The 23,361-nt window shown below is 32.7% G+C and overlaps 2 long non-coding RNA genes and 1 other non-coding gene across 3 annotated transcripts; 2 read left to right on the plus strand and 1 right to left on the minus strand.

Moving 5' to 3' along the window:
- Positions 1-41: 41 nt before the first annotated feature.
- On the minus strand, positions 42-23,361 carry LOC137489791 (uncharacterized). Its single transcript, NR_199795.1, is given in 4 exon segments — positions 42-1,177; positions 1,637-1,696; positions 1,957-2,008; positions 23,198-23,361. It is a non-coding gene; the product is annotated as an uncharacterized LOC137489791 (long non-coding RNA).
- On the plus strand, positions 1,154-1,260 carry LOC137489792 (U6 spliceosomal RNA). The gene has a single exon (XR_015487424.1). It is a non-coding gene; the product is annotated as a U6 spliceosomal RNA (small nuclear RNA).
- LOC148682557 (uncharacterized) lies at positions 13,287-22,592 on the plus strand. Its single transcript, XR_015943072.1, has 4 exons — positions 13,287-13,819; positions 14,681-14,798; positions 17,951-18,091; positions 18,518-22,592. It is a non-coding gene; the product is annotated as an uncharacterized LOC148682557 (long non-coding RNA).

Genomic DNA, 23,361 nt, shown 5'->3' on the forward strand with positions numbered 1-23,361 from the left:
ACATTTAATATGTAATTTTTAAAAATATTTCGTTTCTATTTCAACAGTGTAAAATTTTACATTTAATCTCAATGTCAAAAACAGCCTCTAAATCATCACATCTCAATTTGTCTGCTGTGACTTTTTTTAGCCAACTCCGATTTTGTATGATTTTTGGGTTTCTTCCTGGTGTTTCCCGCTGTCAATGGAGCAGTCCGGCATGTGACAACAAAAAAAGCTGATCCTGATTGGTCCTCGTGCGTGCATTAAAAATGCTGATTGGCTCACAGAAAGAACCTTATAGAACCAAGCTAGAATTCAATTTTGTAGATAAACCGTTTTTATTTTTTAAATAAAACGTCTTAAAATGTAAAAAAAAAAAATTTATAAAAACACATCACAATGTAAATAAGTTGTCATTTAATAAGAATATGTCAATAACTCAATTTTGACAAAAATGTCAGATAGAACCTTATAATTGTAAGGCGACGATATACATTATCACGACTCAATACAGAGCACCTAAACCCCGTTTAAAACACTTCGTGACTACGCTATAGACTATTTTGAGGGATGTAAACAAAAGCAACGCTCCCAGCGCATTTCCTGTTGTACATTTTTACTTTCTACAGCTTCCGAGAACCCAAAAAGAGTCACACATTGATGAATAATGTTATGCTTTCCATTTCAACATTACGCTATGATGGAATCGCCTCTTGTTACAGTTATGAAATAGTTTGATCTTAGCTATCACGGAGCTTAGATCTTCTTAGCCTCCGAGTGTCTGTGAATGTTTCGCTCGGCTGTTTGCTGGTGTCGGAGTGTGTTGTCCTCTGGTCTGCGGCGGGGGAAGGTCTACGCATGCATGTGGGGGAAGGAGTAGGACGCGAGGACAAAAGATCTGCTACGTCACAGAAGAACTCAACCAATCACCCTAGAGTAAAACCGGCTGCTTCTGCATACGCTTTACAGCTCAGAAACACTACGGTAAACCTCCACAAAACCCCTGGTTTCAAACTTTGAAGGTTTAAAGGGTTTGCAGAGTAGCTCCGCAGTGGTTTCCCGTCACCCTTGATGTAAATGAGTTGAATAAATAGGTTTATCCACTTACCACTTGGCAGAAACATACCCAGAAGTCCCTGGGATATATAGCAGACGTCCGGGCGCTTACTTCGTGCTTGCTTCGGCAGCACATATACTAAAATTGGAACGATACAGAGAAGATTAGCATGGCCCCTGCGCAAGGATGACACGCAAATTCGTGAAGCGTTCCATCTTTTTAATTGATTATAGATTTATAATTATTGATTTACAGTAATTCTTCATATTTCCTACTGTACGCTGTGAGAAAACCCGAGTGTGAGCGTGCAGTGCGCCGCGCATGCGCTAGATGGCGGCCGCGCCTCAGAGCGCCTCACTCTACACAGCTCACACTCGGGGTTAAACAAATAAAAATAACAGCGAATTTAAGTATATTTTAAGGTTCAAACACATCAAAAGTGCTTTCATTCATCATCCTGATGATTATAACAGTTATACAAGTTATAATAACTACGAATATGCGATCAATTCGACCCAAAACAGCAGATAAATCGACACGAATTCAGCATATAATGATTACATAGCATGAAAACTGACGTTTAAATTACATACTTACCATCACTTGTGTGCAGCTGGACTGACAAATAGCATGGATCCCCCCTCTGCTTTGCTTGACCTGAAAACGCAGATCCAAAATCAAGCACATTAGCGTTAAAAAACTACCTATATTGAGATTTTAAAACGGTTTTCGCTACTAATAAATCTGAATACGCCATCAATTCTAGACTTTAAGTCAGCATGAATGATATAGCAACACTAACTCCGAATCAGCGATCAATTCGACTCAAAACAGCAGATAATTCGACACATATTCAGCATATAATGCATTATATAGCACTAAAAGCTGACGTTTTTAATTAAGTACTATGTACTTACCATTGTGTGGAGCAGACTTGGCAAATAGCGTGGTTTTCCTCCTCTGCTTTACCTGAAAACGCAGATGCAACATCACGATGGCATATTCAGATTTATTACTGCGGTCAAGCCAGCCGCGGTTCGGAAAAACACAGTCAAGCCAGCCGCGCTTTATATTTTGGTGCGCGCGTATTATTATCATTACGGTAAAGTCAGCAGCCACACAGAGAGCGCTCCACAGAGCACCCATTTCGCCCAGAACAGAGAGATGACAACGAAATATAAGTTTATCCCCCTTTCCTCCCACGTATGCTTTATTAAACAATTTATTAGCTTTTTTGACTGTTGTTATTTAAAGAAATTGGTTTCTGGGCTTACCTTTAATTTCCTCAAGTTTATCTTTTTGCTTCAAATGATTTTATAGCAGATGGACAGAATAAATATACGATTTCTAAATACACAGAATGCGTTTCTACTTTTCCTAGCCAACTACAGTACATTGCAAATAAGGTTAAATGCAATTTTATACAACGTGGCTAACCTCAGAAAGTGAAAACAATCATAAAGTAGTCCAACAAAACATTGTTTAAATTACAAATATATGTTTATTTTATTTAAAGGGGATTTAAAAGGTTATGTTTCTTTCAGTATATGGGATATGGGGCATCATTACACTTTAGATGACTGTAAAGACCTTATTATTTGTTATAAGTAGAATAGAACAACAATAAGATCTGATGCAGGAAGTCAAATACTAAGCATACATCATATGAAGCCTGTTTTACTGCAGCATTTTGGAGAAATGTACCATTAACACACTTTAAAGTGCTATAAAGAAATAAGTAGAAAAAAACAAAGTTTGGTTCTGATACAGGATGTACATGCATACCTCATGTGAAAGACCTCATTTAAGTTAACAGAAGAAAACTATGGACAGGACATCCAATATTATATGCATACCTCATAATAACTTACTGCAGCATTTTGGAGAAATTTGCTATTATTGAGCTATAAAGTCTTTAAAGTGTTATAAATACATTGTTTGACATAAGTTAAATAAAAGACTGATCAGGTCTGATACTAGATGTCTCATGCTATATGCATATATACAACATATGAATCCTTTTTACTGCAGCAATTTGGAAAAAAAATGCTCATTTAAAAGATGTAGAAAAGAAAACAATAGTCAGGTCTTATACAGGACATCCCATACTAAACCTCATATAAAGACTTGTTACTGCAGCGTTTTGGAGAAATTGGGCATTAACATTACTCAAAGTGTTATGAAGACCCAATTTTCAATAAATAGACAAAAACAATGATCAGTTCCTGTACAGAACATCACATACAATATGCATACTACATATAAACACTTCTTACTCCAGCAATCTGGAGAAGTGGGACATTAACAAAATATAAAGTGTTATAAAGACCCCATTTCGATTAAAAAGAAAGAAACAATGGTCAGTTCTTATTCAGGACATCCCATACTATATGTGTACTTCGCATGAAATCTTTTTTACTGCAGCGTTTTGGAGAAACTGGGTATTAACCTGTTATAAAGTGATATAAAAACCCCATTTCTAATAAGTAGAAAAAAACAATGGAAAGTACTTATACAGGACATACCATACTATTTATGTACTTCACATGAAGCGTTTTTACTGCAGCGTTTTAAAGAAACGGGGTATTAACATAATATAAAATACTATAAAGACCACATTTTAAATTGGTAGAAAAAATCTATGGTCAGTTCTTATACAGGACATCCCATACTATATGTGTACTTCACATAAAAACTTTTTACTGCAGTGTTTTGGAGAAATTGTATATAATATATTTCAAAGTGTTCTAAAGACCCCAATTCAAATAAGTAGAAAAAAAACAATGGTCAGTTCCTATACAGGACATCCATACTATATCTGTACTATATCTGTTACATAAAACTTTTTTACTGCAGCATTTTGGAGAAATGGGGTATTTAAATAATATAAAGTGCTATAAAGACCTCATTTCAAATAAGTAGAAAAAAACAATGGTCAGTTCTAGTACAGGACATCCCATACTATGAGTGTACATTACATGAAACCTTCTTACTGCACTGTTTTGGAGAAATGAGGTATTAACACAACAAAGTGTTATAAAAACCCCATTTCAAATAAGTAGAAAAAAAACAATGGTCGGTTCTTATACAGGACATCCCATACTATATATGTACTTCACATGAAACCTTTTTACTGCAGCATTTTAGAGAAACGGGGTGTTAACATAGAAAAAAAGTACTATAAAGTCCCCCTTTCAAATAAGTAGAGAAAAACAATGGTCAGATCTTATACACGACACCCTTATCTCTGTGTGTACTTCACATGAAAGTTTTTTGCTGCAGCATTTTAAAGACACGGGGGAATTAACATAGTATAAAGTAATATAAGGACCCCGTTTTAAATAAGTAGAAAAAAACAATAGTCAGTTCTTATACAGGACATACCATACTATATGTGTACTTCACATTAAACCTTCTTACTGCACTGTTTTGGAGAAATTGTATATTAATATGATTTAAAGTGTTATAAAGACCCCATTTTTAATAAGTAGAAAAAGACAATGGTCAGTTCTTACATAGGAAATCCCATACTATGTACTTGACATGAAACTTTCTTACTGCACTGTTTTGGAGAAATGGGGTATTAACATAATATAAAGTACTATAAAGACCCCATTTCCAAAAAGTAGAAAGAAACAATGGTCAGTTCTTATTCAGGACATCCCATACTATATGTGTACTTCACATAAAAACTTTTTACTGCACTGTTTTGGAGAATTGGGGTAATACCCTAATATAAAGTGCTATAAAGACCCCATTTCAAATAAGTAGAAAAAGACAATGGTCAGTTCTTATACAGGACATATCATACTATATGTGTACTTCACATGAAACATTTTTACTGCAGCGTTTTTGGGAAACAGGGTATTAACATATGATAAAGTGCTATAAAGAGCCCATTTCCAATAAGTAGAAAAAAACAATGGTCAGTTCTTACATAGGACATCCCATACTATGTACTTGACATGAAAATTTCTTACTGCACTGTTTTGGAGAAATGGGGTATTAACATAATATAAAGTACTATAAAGACCCCATTTCCAATAAGTAGAAAAAAACAATGGTCAGTTCTTATTCAGGACATCCCATACTTTATGTGTACTTCACATAAAAACTTTTTACTGCACTGTTTTGGAGAATTGGGGTAATACCCTAATATAAAGTGCTATAAAGACCCCATTTCAAATAAGTAGAAAAAGACAATGGTCAGTTCTTATACAGGACATCCCATACTATATCTGTACTTCCCATGAAACCTATTTACTGCAGCGTTTTGGAGAAAGGGGGTTTTAACATAATATAAAGTGCTATAAAGACCGCATTTCAAATAAGTAGAAAAAAACAATGGTCAGTTCTTATACAGGACATACCATACTATATGTGTACTTCACATGAAACCTTTTTACTGCAGCATTTTGGAGAAACGGGGTATTAAGCCAATATAAAGTGCTATAAAGACCCTATTTTAAATAAGTAGAAAAAAACAATGGTCAGTTCTTATACAGGACATCCCATACTATATGTGCACTTCACATGAAACATTTTTACTGCAGCGTTTTTGGGAAACAGGGTATTAACAAATGATAAAGTGCTATAAAGAGCCCATTTCCAATAAGTAGAGAAAAACAATGGTCAGTTCTTACATAGGACATCCCATACTATGTACTTGACATGAAACTTTCTTACTGCACTGTTTTGGAGAAATGGGGTATTAACATAATATAAAGTACTATAAAGACCCTATTTTAAATAAGTAGAAAAAAACAATGGTCAGTTCTTATACAGGACATCCCATACTATATGTGCACTTCACATGAAACATTTTTACTGCAGCGTTTTTGGGAAACAGGGTATTAACAAATGATAAAGTGCTATAAAGAGCCCATTTCCAATAAGTAGAGAAAAACAATGGTCAGTTCTTATTCAGGACATCCCATACTTTATGTGTACTTCACATAAAAACTTTTTACTGCACTGTTTTGGAGAATTGGGGTAATAACCTAATATAAAGTGCTATAAAGACCGCATTTCAAATAAGTAGAAAAAAGAATAGTCAGTTCTTATACAGGACATACCATACTATATGTGTACTTCACATGAAACCTTTTTACTGCAGCATTTTGGAGAAAGGGGGTATTATTATAATATAAAGTGCTATAAAGACCCCATTTCAAATAAGTAGAAAAAGACAATGGTCAGTTCTTATACAGGACATATCATACTATATGTGTACTTCACATGAAACCTTTTGACTGCAGCGTTTTGGAGAAAGGGGGTATTAACATAATATAAAGTGCTATAAAGACCGCATTTCAAATAAGTAGAAAAAAACAATGGTCAGTTCTTATACAGGACATCCCATACTATATATGTACTTCAAATGAAACCTTTTTACTGCAGCATTTTAAAGAGACGGGGTATTAACTTAATATAAAATACTATAAAGACCGCATTTTAAATAAGTAGAACAAAACAATGGTCAGTTCTTACACAGGACATCCCATACTATATATGTACTTCACATGAAACCTTTTTACTGCAGCATTTTAAAGAGACGGGGTATTAACATAATATAAGATACTATAAAGACCGCATTTCAAATAAGTAGAAAAAAACAATGGTCAGTTCTTATACAGGACATACCATACTATATGTGTACTTCACATGAAACCTTTTTACTGCAGCATTTTGGAGAAAGGGGGTATTAACATAATATAAAGTGCTTTAAAGACCCCATTTCAAATAAGTAGAAAAAGACAATGGTCAGTTCTTATACATGACATACCATACAATATATGTACTTCACATGAAACCTTTTTACTGCAGCATTTTGGAGAAACGGGGTATTAAGCCAATATAAAGTGCTATAAAGACCCTATTTTAAATAAGTAGAAAAAAACAATGGTCAGTTCTTATACAGGACATACCATACTATATGTGTACTTCACATGAAACCTTTTTACTGCAGCATTTTGGAGAAAGGGGGTATTAACATAATATAAAGTGCTATAAAGAGCCCATTTCAAATAAGTAGAAAAAAACAATGGTCAGTTCTTATACAGGACATCCCATACTATAAGTGCACTTCACATGAAACATTTTTACTGCTGCGTTTTTGGGAAACAGGGTATTAACATATGATAAAGTGCTATAAAGAGCCCATTTCCAATAAGTAGAAAAAAACAATGGTCAGTTCTTACATAGGACATCCCATACTATGTACTTGACATGAAACTTTCTTACTGCACTGTTTTGGATAAATGGGGTTTTACATAATATTAAGTACTATAAAGACCCCATTTCCAATAAGTAGAAAGAAACAATGGTCAGTTCTTATTCAGGACATCCCATACTATATGTGTACTTCACATAAAAACTTTTTACTGCACTGTTTTGGAGAAACGGGGTAATAACCTAATATAAAGTGCTATAATGACCGCATTTCAAATAAGTAGAAAAAAACAATAGTCAGTTCTTATACAGGACATCGCATACTATATGTGTACTTCACATGAAACCTTTTTACTGCAGCATTTTGGAGAAAGGGGGTATTAACATAAAATAAAGTGCTATAAAGACCCCATTTCAAATAAATAGAAAAAAAACAATGGTCAGTTCTTTTACAGGACATCCCATACTATATGTGTACTTCACATGAAACCTTTTTACCAAAGCGTTTTGGAGAAACAGGGTATTAACATATTATAAAGTACTATAAAGACCGCATTTCAAATAAGTAGAAAAAAACAATGGCCAGTTCTTATACAGTACATCCCATACTATAAATTTATGTCACATGAAACCTTTTTACTGCAGCATTTTAAAGAAATGGGGTATTAACATAATATAATATAACTTAATATAACAATTTAGTCTCCACTTTCCTTACTAATAAGCAACTAACTACCTCTCTGACTCCTCCACTAACTATTAAAAAATACTAATGTTTTGCTTCTCACACTCTTTACACACCTGAAACTTGCCTACAGCACTTATTCATTGTTGCTCTAACAGTTGTGTAAATTGCTTCCTTGTCCTCATTTGTAAGTCGCTTTGGATAAAAGCGTCTGCTAAATGGCTAAATGTAAACGTATAAAGTACTAAAAAGACCGCATTTTAAATAAGTAGAAAAAAACAATCGTCAAATCTTATACAGGACATCCTAATCAATGTGTGTACTTCACATAAAATCTTTTTACTGCAGCATTTTAAAGAAACGGGGGATTTAACATAATATAAAGTACTATAAAAACCCAATTTTAAATAAGTAGAAAAAAACCATGATCTGTTCTTATACAGGACATTTCATACTATACGTGTACTTCACATTAAACCTTCTTACTGCACTGTTTTGGAGAAACTGGTATTAAAATAGAAAAAAGTACTAATAAGACCCCATTTCAATTAAGTGGAAAAAATCAATGGTCAGTTTTTACATAGGACATCCCATACTATATGTGTACTTCACATGAAAACTTCTTAGTGCACTGTTTTGGAGAAGCGGGGTATTAACTTAATAATATAAAGTGATATAAAAACCCCAATTCAAATAAGTAGAAAAAACAATGGTCAGTTCTTATACAGGACATCCCATACTATATATTTACTTCACATAAAACCTTTTTACTCCAGCATTTTAAAGAAATTGGGTATTAACATAATATAAACACAGCATTTTAAATAAGTAGAAAAAAAACATTGGTCAGTTCTTGCACAGGATATTTCATAGTATATGTGTACTTCACATGAACCTTTTTACTGCAGCATTTTAAAGAAATGGGGTATTAACATAATATAAAGTGATATAAAAACCTCATTAAAAATAAGTAGAAAAAACAATGGTCAGTTCTTATACAGGACATCCCATAATATATGTGTACTTCATATGAAACCTTTTTACTGCAGCATTTAAGGAAATGGGGTATTAACATACTATAAAGTGACATAAAAACCTAATTTCAAATAAGTAGAAAAAACAATGGTCAGTTCTTATACAGGACATCCTAAACTATATATGTACTTCACATGAAACCTTTTTACTTCAGTATTTTAAAGAAACGGGGCATTAACATAATATAAAGTACTATAAAGACTTCATTTTAAATAAGTAGAAAAAACAATGGTCAGTTTTTATACAAGACATCCCATACTATTTATGTACTTCACATGAAACCTTTTTACTGCAGCAATTTAAAGAAACTGGCTATTAACATAATATAAAGTACTATAAACACCCCATTTCAAATAAGTAGAAAAAAACAATGATCAGTTCTTATTTAGGACATCCTAATCTATGTGTGTACTTCACATGAAAACTTTTTACTGCAGCATTTTAAAGAAACGGGGGTATTAACCTATTATAAAGTGCTATAAAAATCTCTATTCAAATAAGTAGAAAAAACAATGGTCAATTCTTATACAGGACATCCTATACTATATGTCTACTTCACACTAAACCTTCTAACTGCACTGCTTTGGGGAAATGGGGTATAGATCTAATATAAAGTGCTATAAAGACCGCATTTCAAGTGGAAAAAAACAATTGTCAGTTCTCATACAGGACATCCCATACTATGTGTGTACTTCACATACAATCTTTTTACTGTAGCATTTTAAAGAAACGGGGTATTAACATAATATAAAGTACTATAAAGACCGCATTTTAAATAAGTAGAAAAAACAATGGTCAGTTCATATATAGGACATCCCATACTATGTGTGTACTTCACATGAAACCTTTTTATTGCAGCATTTTGAAGAAATGGGGTATTAACCTATTATAAAATGCTACAAAGACCGCATGTCAAATAAGTAGAAAAAAACATTGGTCAGTTCTTATATAGGACATCCCATACTATATGCGTACTTCACATGGAACATTCTTACTGCAGCATTTTCGAGAAATGGGATATTACAAATGGGATATTATTGATATTATTGACCCAATTTCTAATAAGTAGAAGAAAACAATTGCCAGTTTTTATACAGGGCGTCCTATACTATACACATACTTCATGTGAAGACTTCTCACCAAATAATTTTGGAGAAATTGGGAAATAACTAAATTCAAGTGTTTTAAAGACCCCATTTTTAAGAAGTAGAATACAAAAATAGTTTTTGTAGAGGACATCTCATAAAATTTGCATACATCATATGAAGCCTTCTTACTACTACATTTTAGAGAAATGGGGCACTAACATAATATGAAGTACTATAAAGACCTCCTTACTAATAAGTAGAAAAAACAATAGTCAGTTGTCATACAGGATGTCCTATACTTTATGCATACTTCATGTGAAAACTTATTACTGCACCATTTTCGAGAAATTGGGTATTAAACTTATAAATTGCTTTAAAGACCCCTTTTCTAAAAAGTAGAAAAAAATAACAATGCTCAGCTCTTCCTATTGCTGAATACTCGTAGAGGACATCCCATACTGTATGCATACCTAATATGAAACCTTCTTACTGCCACTTTTTGGAGAATTGGGGCATTAACATAATATAAAGTGCTTTATGTTTTTGTACAGGACGTCCCTCACTCTATGCATAATTTACATGAAACCATCCTACTGCGGCATTTTGGTGAAATAGGTATCAACTTAAAGTACTATAACGACCTAATTTCTAATAAGTAGAAAAAAACAATGGTCAGTTCTTGTACAGGACATCCCATACTACATGTATTTATCAGATGAAGACTTGTTACTGCAGTGTTTTGGAGAATTTGGGCATAAACATTATATAAAGTGCTTTAAATACCCAATGTCTAATAAGTAGAAGAAAACAATGGGCAGTTCACGTTCACGACATTCCATAATATATGCATACTTTACATGAAACCTTGCCACTGCAGCATTATGGAGAAATGGAGGAATAATAACATTCAAAGTGTCATAAAGACCCAATGTCTAATAAGTAGAAGAAAACAATGGTCTGTTCTTAAAAAGGACGTCCCATACAAAAGGCGTACCTCATATGAAGACTTCTTACGGCAGCGTTTTAGAGAAAAGAGACATAATTACCTTTTAGATGGCTATCAAGACCCCATTTCTAATAAGTAAAAAAAAACGGTCAGTTCTTCAATGGACAATTCAGTGGTCAGTTAGGTTGATGGCATCATCCCAACTGTCTCAAGCTATTATTGTACCATTACAACAAAATGATATTATTGGGGATGATGAGTGGTGCTGCTCCAAATGTAGGGTACAAAGACAAAAGCCCCTTTCACACAGTGATACCGGTAAATATCTGGAAAATTTCCGGAACGACTTTACCGGTATATTCAAAAAAGCGCTGTTCACACAGGCGAGGACATTACGGAAATTTTCCGGAAAAGAGCATTCACACATCCATTCCAAAATACCGGTAAATTCTGACATCATTCACCACAAATGAGCTTTAAATGGCTGCGCTTGTATTTGTAAACATTTGACTAAATTACAAACTCTGTGGATGATCAATATTGTGAACAACTTTCGCAGGATCACTTTCGCATGTCGAGATGTTCATAATATGTGCGTGTGCAGGCGCTCACAGGCTGTTTCAAAGGCACACGCAAAGCCTAAAGGTAAACAAACAACGGCTTATCATAAGCATCTCATCTATGATTATTTACACAGTTGGCATAAAGAAGAACATATAAACGTGATCTGACTAACTTCTAGCAGCTAAATGTGTCTGGAAAAATATTTTTATTCTCACAAAACACGCGGACGTAAATGCGTCTGACTGTTGTGATTGGCTAAAGCAGACGTCTCACGTCAGCACGTTCTAGACGTGCACGCGCTTATTACGGTAATCTTCCTTCTGCATTCACACAGCGCAGCATTCCGGCAAATTGCCGGTAATGTTACAACTTCTCTTTCCGGAAAATAGCCAGAACGAATTTACCGGTATTTTCAAAAAGGACCTGTTCACACATACAACCTTTCCGGAAAATTGCCGGCAATTTTCCGGAAAGGTCTGTATGTGTGAAAGGGGCTAAAGACAAACCAAATATGTTTGGTTAATTTCATAGAGATAGTTTACCCAAAAGTGAAAATGAACGCACTATGCACTGGCAATCAAATGGTTACAAACATTTATTAGTTCCTTCTTTTGGTTGAACACAAAAGATATTTAGAATGAACTTGAAAACTGGTAACCATTGACTTCCATTTTAGAAAAAAAAAACAATTACTATGGAGGTCAATAAATACAGTTCCTCAGCAGGAAGGGAACTGCAATTTTGTGTATCCCTGACACATTTGGAGTTGTGGAAAACTGTGATGTGCTGTCTGTCCTTGACACATTCGTCCTGTATCAAAACTGACCATTATTTTATTCTACTCATTCGAAATGGACACGTTATAGTCATCTGAAGAGTAATAACGCCCCATTAATCCAGATCACTGCAGTAACAAGTCTTCCTATGAAGTATGCATATAGTATGTGATGTCCTGTAAAAGAAATGACTGTTCTTTTTTCTACTTATTAGAAATGAGGTGTTTGTAGCAATCTAAAAGGTAACAATGTCCCAATTCTCCAAAACGATGCAGTAACAAGTCTTCCTCTGAGATATGCATATAGCATTGCATGTCCTGTACGACTGATCAATGTTTTCTTCTACATAGTAGAAATTGGGTCATTATAGAACTTGCTGCAGTAAGAAGTCTTCATATGTACAAGAACGGATGATTTTATGTACTTATTAGAAATTGGGTGTTTATATCCATCTTAAAAGTAATAATGTCCCAATTCTCCAAAAAACTGAAGTAACAAGTGTTCATGTGAAGTACGCTTATAATATAGGATGTCCTGCATAAGAGCTGACCATTGTTTTCTTCTACTTACAAGAAATTGGGTCTTTGAAACACTTTAAATTATGTTAAACCTCATTTCTCAAAAACCCTGCTGTAATAAGGTTTTTATGTGAAGTACACATTTAGTATGGGAAGTCCTGTACAATAACTAATCAATGTTTTTTTTATACTTTTTGGAAGTGGGGACTTTATAACATTTTGAATTATAATAATACCCAATTGTTCAGTAAAAAGGTTCCATGTGAAGTACAGATATAGTATGGGATGTCATGTATAAGAACTGACATTGTTTTTTTTTTCAACTTATTTGAATTGGGGTCTTTATAACACTTTATAATATGTTATTACCTAATTTTTCCAAAACACTGGAGTAAAAAGGTTTCAGGTCAAGTACACACATAGTATGGGATGTCCTGAATAAGAACTGACCACTGTTTTTTTTTCTAATTATTTGAAATGCGGTCTTTATAGCACTTTATAATATTTTAATACCCAATTTCTCCAAAACGCTGCAGTAAAAAGGTTTCATGTCAAGTGCACATAGTATGGGACGTCCTGTTTAAGAACTGACCATTGTTTTTTTCTACTTATTGGAAATGGGCTCTTTATAGCACTATAAAATATGTTAATACCCAGTTTCTTTAAAATGCTGCAGTAGAAAGGTTTCATGTGAAGAGCACATATAGTATGGGATGTCCTGTATAAGAACTGACCATTGTTTTTTTCTACTTATTTGAAATGGGGTCTTTATAGCACTGAATATTAGCTTAATACCCCGTTTCTTCAAAATGCTGCAGTAAAAAGGTTTCATGTGAAGTACAGATATACTGTTGTATGGGACGTCCTGTATAAGAACTGACCATTGTTTTTTTCTACTTATTTGAAATGGGGTCTTTATAGCACTTTATATTATGTTAATACCCCCTTTCTCCAAAATGCTGCAGTAAAAAGGTTTCATGTGAAGTACAGATATACTGTAGTATGGGAAGTCCTGTATAAGAACTGACCATTGTTTTTTTCTACTTATTTGATATGGGGTCTTTATAACATTTTGAATTACATTAGTAACCTAATACTACAAAATGCTGCAGTAAAAAAGATTTAATGTAAAATTCACATATAGTATGGGATGTCCTGTATAAGAACTGACCATTGTTTTTTTTTTTTTACTTTTCAGAAATGGGCTCTTTATAGCACTTTATAATATGTTAACACGCTGTTTCTCCAAAACGCTGCAATAAAAAGGTTTCATGTGAAGTACACATATAGTATGGGACGTCCTGTTTAAGAACTGACCTTTGTGTTTTTCTACTTATTTGAAATAGGGTCTTTGTAGCACTTTATATTGGCTTAATACCCCGTTTCTCCAAAATGCTGCAGTAAAAAGGTTTCATGTGAAGTACAGATATAGTATGGGATGTCCTGTATAGGAACTGACCATTGTCTTTTTCTACTTATTTGAAATGGGGTCTTTAAAGCACTTTATATTATGTTAATACCCCCTTTCTCCAAAACGCTGCAGTAAATAGGTTTCATGTGAAGTACAGATATAGTATGCGATGTCCTGTATAAGAACTGACCATTGTCTTTTTCTACTTATTTGAAATGGGGTCTTTATAGCACTTTATATTATGTTAATACCCCCTTTCTCCAAAATGCTGCAGTAAAAAGGTTTCATGTGAAGTACACATATAGTATGGTATGTCCGGTATAAGAACTGACCATTGTTTTTTTCTACTTATTTGAAATAGGGTCTTTATAGCACTTTATATTGGCTTAATACCTCGTTTCTCCAAAATGCTGCAGTTAAAAGGTTTCATGTGAAGTACATATATAGTATGGTATGTCATGTATAAGAACTGACCATTGTCTTTTTCTACTTATTTGAAATGGGGTCTTTATAGCACTTTATATTATGTTAATACCCCCTTTCTCCAAAATGCTGCAGTAAAAAGGTTTCAAGTGAAGTACACACATAGATTAGCATGTCCTGTATAAGATCTGACCATTGTTTTTTCTACTTATTTGAAATGGGGTTTTTATATAACTTTATGTTATGTTAATACCTCATTTCTCCAAAACAGTGCAGTAAGAATGTTTCATGTGATGTACACACAAAATATGGAATGTCTTGTACAAAAACTGACCCTTGTTTTTTTCTACTTATTTGAAATGGGGTCTTTATAGCACTTTATATTATGTTAATACCCCATTTCTCTAAAATGCTGCAGTAAATAGGTTTCATGTGAAGTACAGATATAGTATGGGATGTCTTGTATAATAACTGAACATTGTTTTTTTCTACTTATTTAAATTGGGGTCTTTATAACACTTTGAAATATAATATTAAATAATTTTTCTCCAAAACACTGCAGTAATAAGGTTTCATGTGAAGTCCACACATAGTATGGGATGTCCTGTGTAAGAACTGACCATTGTTTTTTCTACTTATTTAAAATGCGGTCTTTATAGTATTTTATATTATGTTAATACCCCGTCTCTTTAAAATGCTGCAGTAAAAAGGTTTCATGTGAAGTACATATATAGTATGGGATGTCCTGTGTAAGAACTGACCATTGTTTTGTTCTACTTATTTAAAATGCAGTCTTTATAGTATTTTATATTAAGTTAATACCCCGTCTCTTTAAAATGCTGCAGTAAAAAGGTTTCATTTGAAGTACATATATAGTATGAGATGTCCTGTATAAGAACTGACCATTGGTTTTTTTCTACTTATTTAAATTGGGGTCTTTATAACACTTTGAAATATATTAATATACAATTTCTCCAAAACACTGCAGTAAAAAGGTTTCATTTGAAGTTCACACATAGTATGGGATGTCCTGTATAAGAACTGACCATTTTTTTTCTACTTAATAAAAATGGCGTCTTTATAGTATTTTATATTATGTTAATACCCCGTCTCTTTAAAATGCTGCAGTAAAAAGGTTTCATGTGAAGTACATATATAGTGTGGGATGTCCTGTATAAGAACTGACTATTGTTTTTTTCTACTTATTAGAAATGGGGTCTTTATAGCACTTTATATTATGTTAATGCGCCATGTCTGAAAAATGCTGCAGTAAAAAGGTTTCATGTGAAGTACACATAGAGTATGGGATGTCCTATAAAAGAACTGACCATTGTTTTTTTGATACTTATTTAAATTGGGGTCTTTATAACACTTTGAAATATAATAATATACAATTTCTCTAAAACACTGCAGTAAAAAGGTTTCATGTGAAGTTCACACATAGTATGGGATGTCCTGTATAAGAACTGACCATTGTTTTTTCTACTTATTTAAAATGCAGTCTTTATAGTATTTTATCTTATGTTAATACCACTTCTCTTTAAAATGCTGCAGTAAAAAGGTTTCATGTGAAGTACATATATAGTATGGGATGTCCTGAATAAGAACTGACCATTGTTTTTTTCTACTTATTTGAAATGGGGTCTTTATAGCACTTTATTTTATGTTAAAACCCCATTTCTCTAAAATGCTGCAGTAAATAGGTTTCATGTGAAGTAGAGATATAGTATGGGATGTCCTGTATAAGAACTGACCATTGTTTTTTTCTACTTATTTAAATTGGGGTCTTTATAACACTTTGAAATATAATATTAAACAATTTCTCCAAAACACTGCAGTAATAAGGTTTCATGTGAAGTCCACACATAGTATGGGATATCCTGTGTAAGAACTGACCATTGTTTTTTTCTACTTATTTAAAATGCGGTCTTTATAGTATTTTCTATTATGTTAATACCCCGTCTCTTTAAAATGCTGCAGTAAAAAGGTTTCATGTGAAGTACATATATAGTATGGGATGTCCTGTGTAAGAACTGACCATTGTTTTTTTTCCACTTATAAAAATTGGGGTATTTATAGTATTTTATATTATGTTAATACCCCGTCTCTTTAAAATGCTGCAGTAAAAAGGTTTCATGTGAAGTACATATATAGTATGGGATGTCCTGTATAAGAACTGACCATTGTTTTTTTCTACTTATTTAAATTGGGGTCTTTATAACACTTTGAAATATAATAATATACAGTTTCTCCAAAAACACTGCAGTAAAAAGGTTTCATGTGAAGTTCACACATAGTATGGGATGTCCTGTATAAGAACTGACCATTATTTTTTTCTATTTATTAAAAATGGGGTCTTTATAGTATTTTATATTATGTTAATACCCCGTCTCTTTAAAATGCTGCAGTAAAAAGGTTTCATGTGAAGTACATATAAAGTATGGGATGTCCTGTATAAGATCTGACCATTGTTTTTTTCTACTTATTTGAAATGGGGACTTTATAGCACTTTATTTTATGTTAATACCCCATTTCATTAAAATGCTGCAGTAAATAGGTTTCATGTGAAGTAGAGATATAGTATGGGATGTCGTGTATAATAACTGACCATTGTTTTTTTTTTCTACTTATTTAAATTGGGGTCTTTATAACACTTTGAAATATAATATTATACAATTTCTCCAAAACACTGCAGTAATAAGGTTTCATGTGAAGTCCACACATAGTATGGGATGTCCTGTGTAAGAACTGACCATTGTTTTTTTCTACTTATTTAAAATGCGGTCTTTATAGTATTTTATATTATGTTAATACCCCTTCTCTTTAAAATGCTGCAGTAAAAAGGTTTCATGTGAAGTACATATATAGTATGGGATGTCCTGTATAAGAACTGACCATTGTTTTTTTCTACTTATTTAAAATGCGGTCTTTATAGTATTTTATATTATGTTAATACCCCGTCTCTTTAAAATGCTGCAGTAAAAAGGTTTCATTTGAAGTACATATATAGTATGGGATGTCCTGTATAAGAACTGACCATTGTTTTTTTCTACTTATTTAAATTGGGGTCTTTATAACACTTTGAAATATAATATTATACAATTTCTCCAAAACACTGCAGTAATAAGGTTTCATGTGAAGTCCACACATAGTATGGGATGTCCTGTGTAAGAACTGACCATTGTTTTTTTCTACTTATTTAAAATGCGGTCTTTATAGTATCTTATATTATGTTAATACCCCGTCTCTTTAAAATGCTGCAGTAAAAAGGTTTCATGTGAAGTACATATATAGTATGGGATGTCCTGTGTAAGAACTGACCATTGTTTTGTTCTACTTATTTAAAATGCGGTCTTTATAGTATTTTATATTAAGTTAATACCCCGTCTCTTTAAAATGCTGCAGTAAAAAGGTTTCATTTGAAGTACATATATAGTATGGGATGTCCTGTATAAGAACTGACCATTGGTTTTTTTCTACTTATTTAAATTGGGGTCTTTATAACACTTTGAAATATATTAATATACAATTTCTCCAAAACACTGCAGTAATAAGGTTTCATTTGAAGTTCACACATAGTATGGGATGTCCTGTATAAGAACTGACCATTTTTTTTCTACTTATTAAAAATGGCGTCTTTATAGTATTTTATATTATGTTAATACCCCGTCTCTTTAAAATGCTGCAGTAAAAAGGTTTCATGTGAAGTACATATATAGTATGGGATGTCCTGAATAAGAACTGACCATTGTTTTTTTCTACTTATTTGAAATGGGGTCTTTATAGCACTTTATTTTATGTTAAAACCCCATTTCTCTAAAATGCTGCAGTAAATAGGTTTCATGTGAAGTAGAGATATAGTATGGGATGTCGTGTATAATAACTGACCATTGTTTTTTTTTTCTACTTATTTAAATTGGGGTCTTTATAACACTTTGAAATATAATATTATACAATTTCTCCAAAACACTGCAGTAATAAGGTTTCATGTGAAGTCCACACATAGTATGGGATATCCTGTGTAAGAACTGACCATTGTTTTTTTCTACTTATTTAAAATGCGGTCTTTATAGTATTTTCTATTATGTTAATACCCCGTCTCTTTAAAATGCTGCAGTAAAAAGGTTTCATGTGAAGTACATATATAGTATGGGATGTCCTGTGTTAGAACTGACCATTGTTTTTTTCTACTTATTTAAATTGGGGTCTTTATAGTATTTTATAATATGTTAATACCCCGTCTCTTTAAATTGCTGCAGTAAAAAGGTTTCATGTGAAGTACATATATAGTATGGGATGTCCTGTATAAGAACTGACCATTGTTTTTTTCTACTTATTTAAATTGGGGTCTTTATAACACTTTGAAATATAATAATATACAGTTTCTCCAAAACACTGCAGTAAAAAGGTTTCATGTGAAGTTCACACATAGTATGGGATGTCCTGTATAAGAACTGACCATTATTTTTTTCTACTTATTAAAAATGGGGTCTTTATAGTATTTTATATTATGTTAATACCCCGTCTCTTTAAAATGCTGCAGTAAAAAGGTTTTATGTGAAGTACATATAAAGTATGGGATGTCCTGTATAAGATCTGACCATTGTTTTTTTCTACTTATTTGAAATGGGGACTTTATAGCACTTTATTTTATGTTAATACCCCATTTCATTAAAATGCTGCAGTAAATAGGTTTCATGTGAAGTAGAGATATAGTATGGGATGTCGTGTATAATAACTGACCATTGTTTTTTTTTCTACTTATTTAAATTGGGGTCTTTATAACACTTTGAAATATAATATTATACAATTTCTCCAAAACACTGCAGTAATAAGGTTTCATGTGAAGTCCACACATAGTATGGGATGTCCTGTGTAAGAACTGACCATTGTTTTTTTCTACTTATTTAAAATGCGGTCTTTATAGTATTTTATATTATGTTAATACCCCTTCTCTTTAAAATGCTGCAGTAAAAAGGTTTCATGTGAAGTACATATATAGTATGGGATGTCCTGTATAAGAACTGACCATTGTTTTTTTCTACTTATTTAAAATGCGGTCTATATAGTATTTTATATTATGTTAATACCCCTTCTCTTTAAAATGCTGCAGTAAAAAGGTTTCATGTGAAGTACATATATAGTATGGGATGTCCTGTATAAGAACTGACCATTATTTTTTTCTACTTATTTAAATTGGGGTCTTTATAACACTTTGAAATATAATATTATACAATTTCTCCAAAACACTGCAGTAATAAGGTTTCATGTAAAGTCCACACATAGTATGGGATGTCCTGTGTAAGAACTGACCATTGTTTTTTTCTACTTATTTAAAATGCGGTCTTTATAGTATCTTATATTATGGTAATACCCCGTCTCTTTAAAATGCTGCAGTAAAAAGGTTTCATGTGAAGTACATATATAGTATGGGATGTCCTGTATAAGATCTGACCATTGTTTTTTTTCTACTTATTTGAAATGGGGACTTTATAGCACTTTATTTTATGGTAATACCCCATTTCATTAAAATGCTGCAGTAAATAGGTTTCATGTGAAGTAGAGATATAGTATGGGATGTTGTGTATAATAACTGACCATTGTTTTTTTCTACTTATTTAAATTGGGGTCTTTATAACACTTTGAAATATAATATTAAACAATTTCTCCAAAACACTGCAGTAATAAGGTTTCATGTGAAGTCCACACATAGTATGGGATATCCTGTGTAAGAACTGACCATTGTTTTTTTCTACTTATTTAAAATGCGGTCTTTATAGTATTTTATATAATGTTAATACCCCGTCTCTTTAAAATGCTGCAGTAAAAAGGTTTCATGTGAAGTACATATATAGTATGGGATGTCCTGTATAAGAACTGACCATTGTTTTTTTCTACTTATTTAAATTGGGGTCTTTATAACACTTTGAAATATAATAATATACGATTTCTCCAAAACACTGCAGTAATAAGGTTTCATGTGAAGTTCACACATAGTATGGGATGTCCTGTATAAGAACTGACCATTGTTTTTTTCTACTTATTTAAAATGGGGTCTTTATAGTATTTTATATTTAGTTAATACCCCGTCTCTTTAAAATGCTGCAGTAAAAAGGTTTCATGTGAAGTACACATAGAGTATGGGATGTCCTATATAAGAACTGACCATTGTTTTTTTCTACTTATTAGAAATAGGGTCCTTATAACACTTTAAATCATATTAATATACAATTTCTCTAAAACAGTGCAGTATTAAGATTTAATGTGAAGTACACATATAGTATGAAATGTCCTGTATAAGAACTGACCATTGTTTTTTTCTACTTATTTAAAATAAACTCTTTACAGTACTTTATATTATGTTAATACCCCGTTTCTTTAAAATGCTGCAGTAAAAAGCTTTTATGTGAAGTACACACATAGGATGTCCTGTATAAGATCTGACCATTGTTTTTTTCTACTTATTTTAATTGGGGTTTTTTATAGCACTTTAAAATATGTTAATACCCTGTTCCTTCAAAACTCTGTAGTTAAAAGTTTTCTTGTGTAGTACAGATATAGTATGGTATGTCCTGTATATGAACTGACCGTTGTTTTTTCCTACTTATTTGAAATGTAGTCTTTATAGCACTTTTTATTAGGTTATTACCCCGTTTCTCCAAAACAGTGCAGTAAAATGATTTCATATGAAGTACACATATAGCATGGGATGTTCTGTACAGGAACTGATCATTGTTTTTGTCTACTTATTGTAAATTGGGTCTTTATAACACTGAGTAATGCTAATACCCAATTTCTCCAAAACATTGCAGTAATAAGTCTTTATTTGAAGTTTAGAATGTGATGTACTGTATCAGACCTGACTATTGTTTTTTTCTACATATTTTAAATGAGCAATTTTTTTTCCAAATTGCTGAAGTAAAAAGTATTCAGATGTAGTATATATGCATATAGCATGGGACATCCAGTATCAAACCAGATCAGTCTTTTATTTAACTTATGTCAAACAATGTATTTATAGCACTTTAAAGACTTTATAGCTCAATAATAGCAAATTTCTCCAAAATGCTGCAGTAAGTTATTATGAGGTATGCATATAATATTGGATGTCCTGTCCATAGTTTTCTTCTGTTAACTTAAATGAGGTCTTTTACATCAGGTATGCATGTACATCCTGTATCAGAACCAAACTTTGTTTTTTTTCTACTTATTTCTTTATAGCACTTTAAAGTGTGTTAATGGTACATTTCTCCAAAATGCTGCAGTAAAACAGGCTTCATATGATGTATGCTTAGTATTTGACTTCCTGCATCAGATCTTATTGTTGTTCTATTCTACTTATAACAAATAATAAGGTCTTTACAGTCATCTAAAGTGTAATGATGCCCCATATCCCATATACTGAAAGAAACATAACCTTTTAAATCCCCTTTAAATAAAATAAACATATATTTGTAATTTAAACAACGTTTTGTTGGACTACTTTATGATTGTTTTCACTTTCTGAGGTTAGCCACGTTGTATAAAATTGCATTTAACCTTATTTGCAATGTACTGTAGTTGGCTAGGATAAGTAGAAACGCATTCTGTGTATTTAGAAATCGTATATTTATTCTGTCCGTTTGATCTGCTATAAAATCATTTGAAGCAAAAAGATAAACTTGAGGAAATTAAAGGTAAGCCCAGAAACCAATTTCTTTAAATAACAACAGTCAAAAAAGCTAATAAATTGTTTAATAAAGCATACGTGGGAGGAAAGGGGGATAAACTTATATTTCGTTGTCATCTCTCTGTTCTGGGCGAAATGGGTGCTCTGTGGAGCGCTCTCTGTGTGGCTGCTGACTTTACCGTAATGATAATAATACGCGCGCACCAAAATATAAAGCGCGGCTGGCTTGACTGTGTTTTTCCGAACCGCGGCTGGCTTGACCGCAGTGATTTATTAGACTGTTTTATAACTGTTAATGATGATGGTAATTGCAAAATAGTTGCAAGCATTAGCCTTTAAAACTATTTACATTGCAAATACCACTGCAAGTATTAGCCTTAAAAACGTACATTGCAATTACCATCATCATAAACAGTTATAAAACAGTCTAATAAATCTGAATATGCATCTAGACTTTAAGTTTTAGCATGATTAGCATGCTGACGTTTAATTAAATGATACGCAAGCTTACTTTCCAGTTAATACCACATGCAGCATATTATATTTATTTTATGTGTGTCAGGAAGAGTAGATTAAGTTATATACCATCACGTGTGTGTGTAATTGTGTTAAGCTGGACTGACAAAGTAGCGTCGCTTCTCTTTAGTAACCTTACCTGAAAACACAGGTGGAGCGTTTAACAGTAAACATAAGGCTAAAACTGAACCATTTACATAGTATTTACCATCTGAATCCGCGATTAACTCGACAACAATCAGCATTAACATTGTGTTTGGCTGCACAAATAAACCTAAACAAAGAATTCACTTCACGGTGTGCTATTTACACAACGACACATGTCGTATTTCACAGTTTTCCCGAAGGCTTCATACCTGAAAACACAGAAAGGTCGACGTTTAGCACGCTTCATGTCGCGCCTCACACACTGTTGTCACAGGATTTCACTTCACGGTCATCTCTAGCTGCTTTCCCAACGCAGTCACCGAATGCCATTAACTTCTCCACATGTACACTCACCTGTAGCCTACTGTGAAGT

The sequence above is a fragment of the Danio rerio genome, chromosome 4, assembly GCF_052040795.2.
Source record: "Danio rerio strain M-AB ecotype USA chromosome 4, GRCz13ab, whole genome shotgun sequence".
Taxonomy (NCBI): Eukaryota; Metazoa; Chordata; class Actinopteri; order Cypriniformes; family Danionidae; genus Danio; species Danio rerio.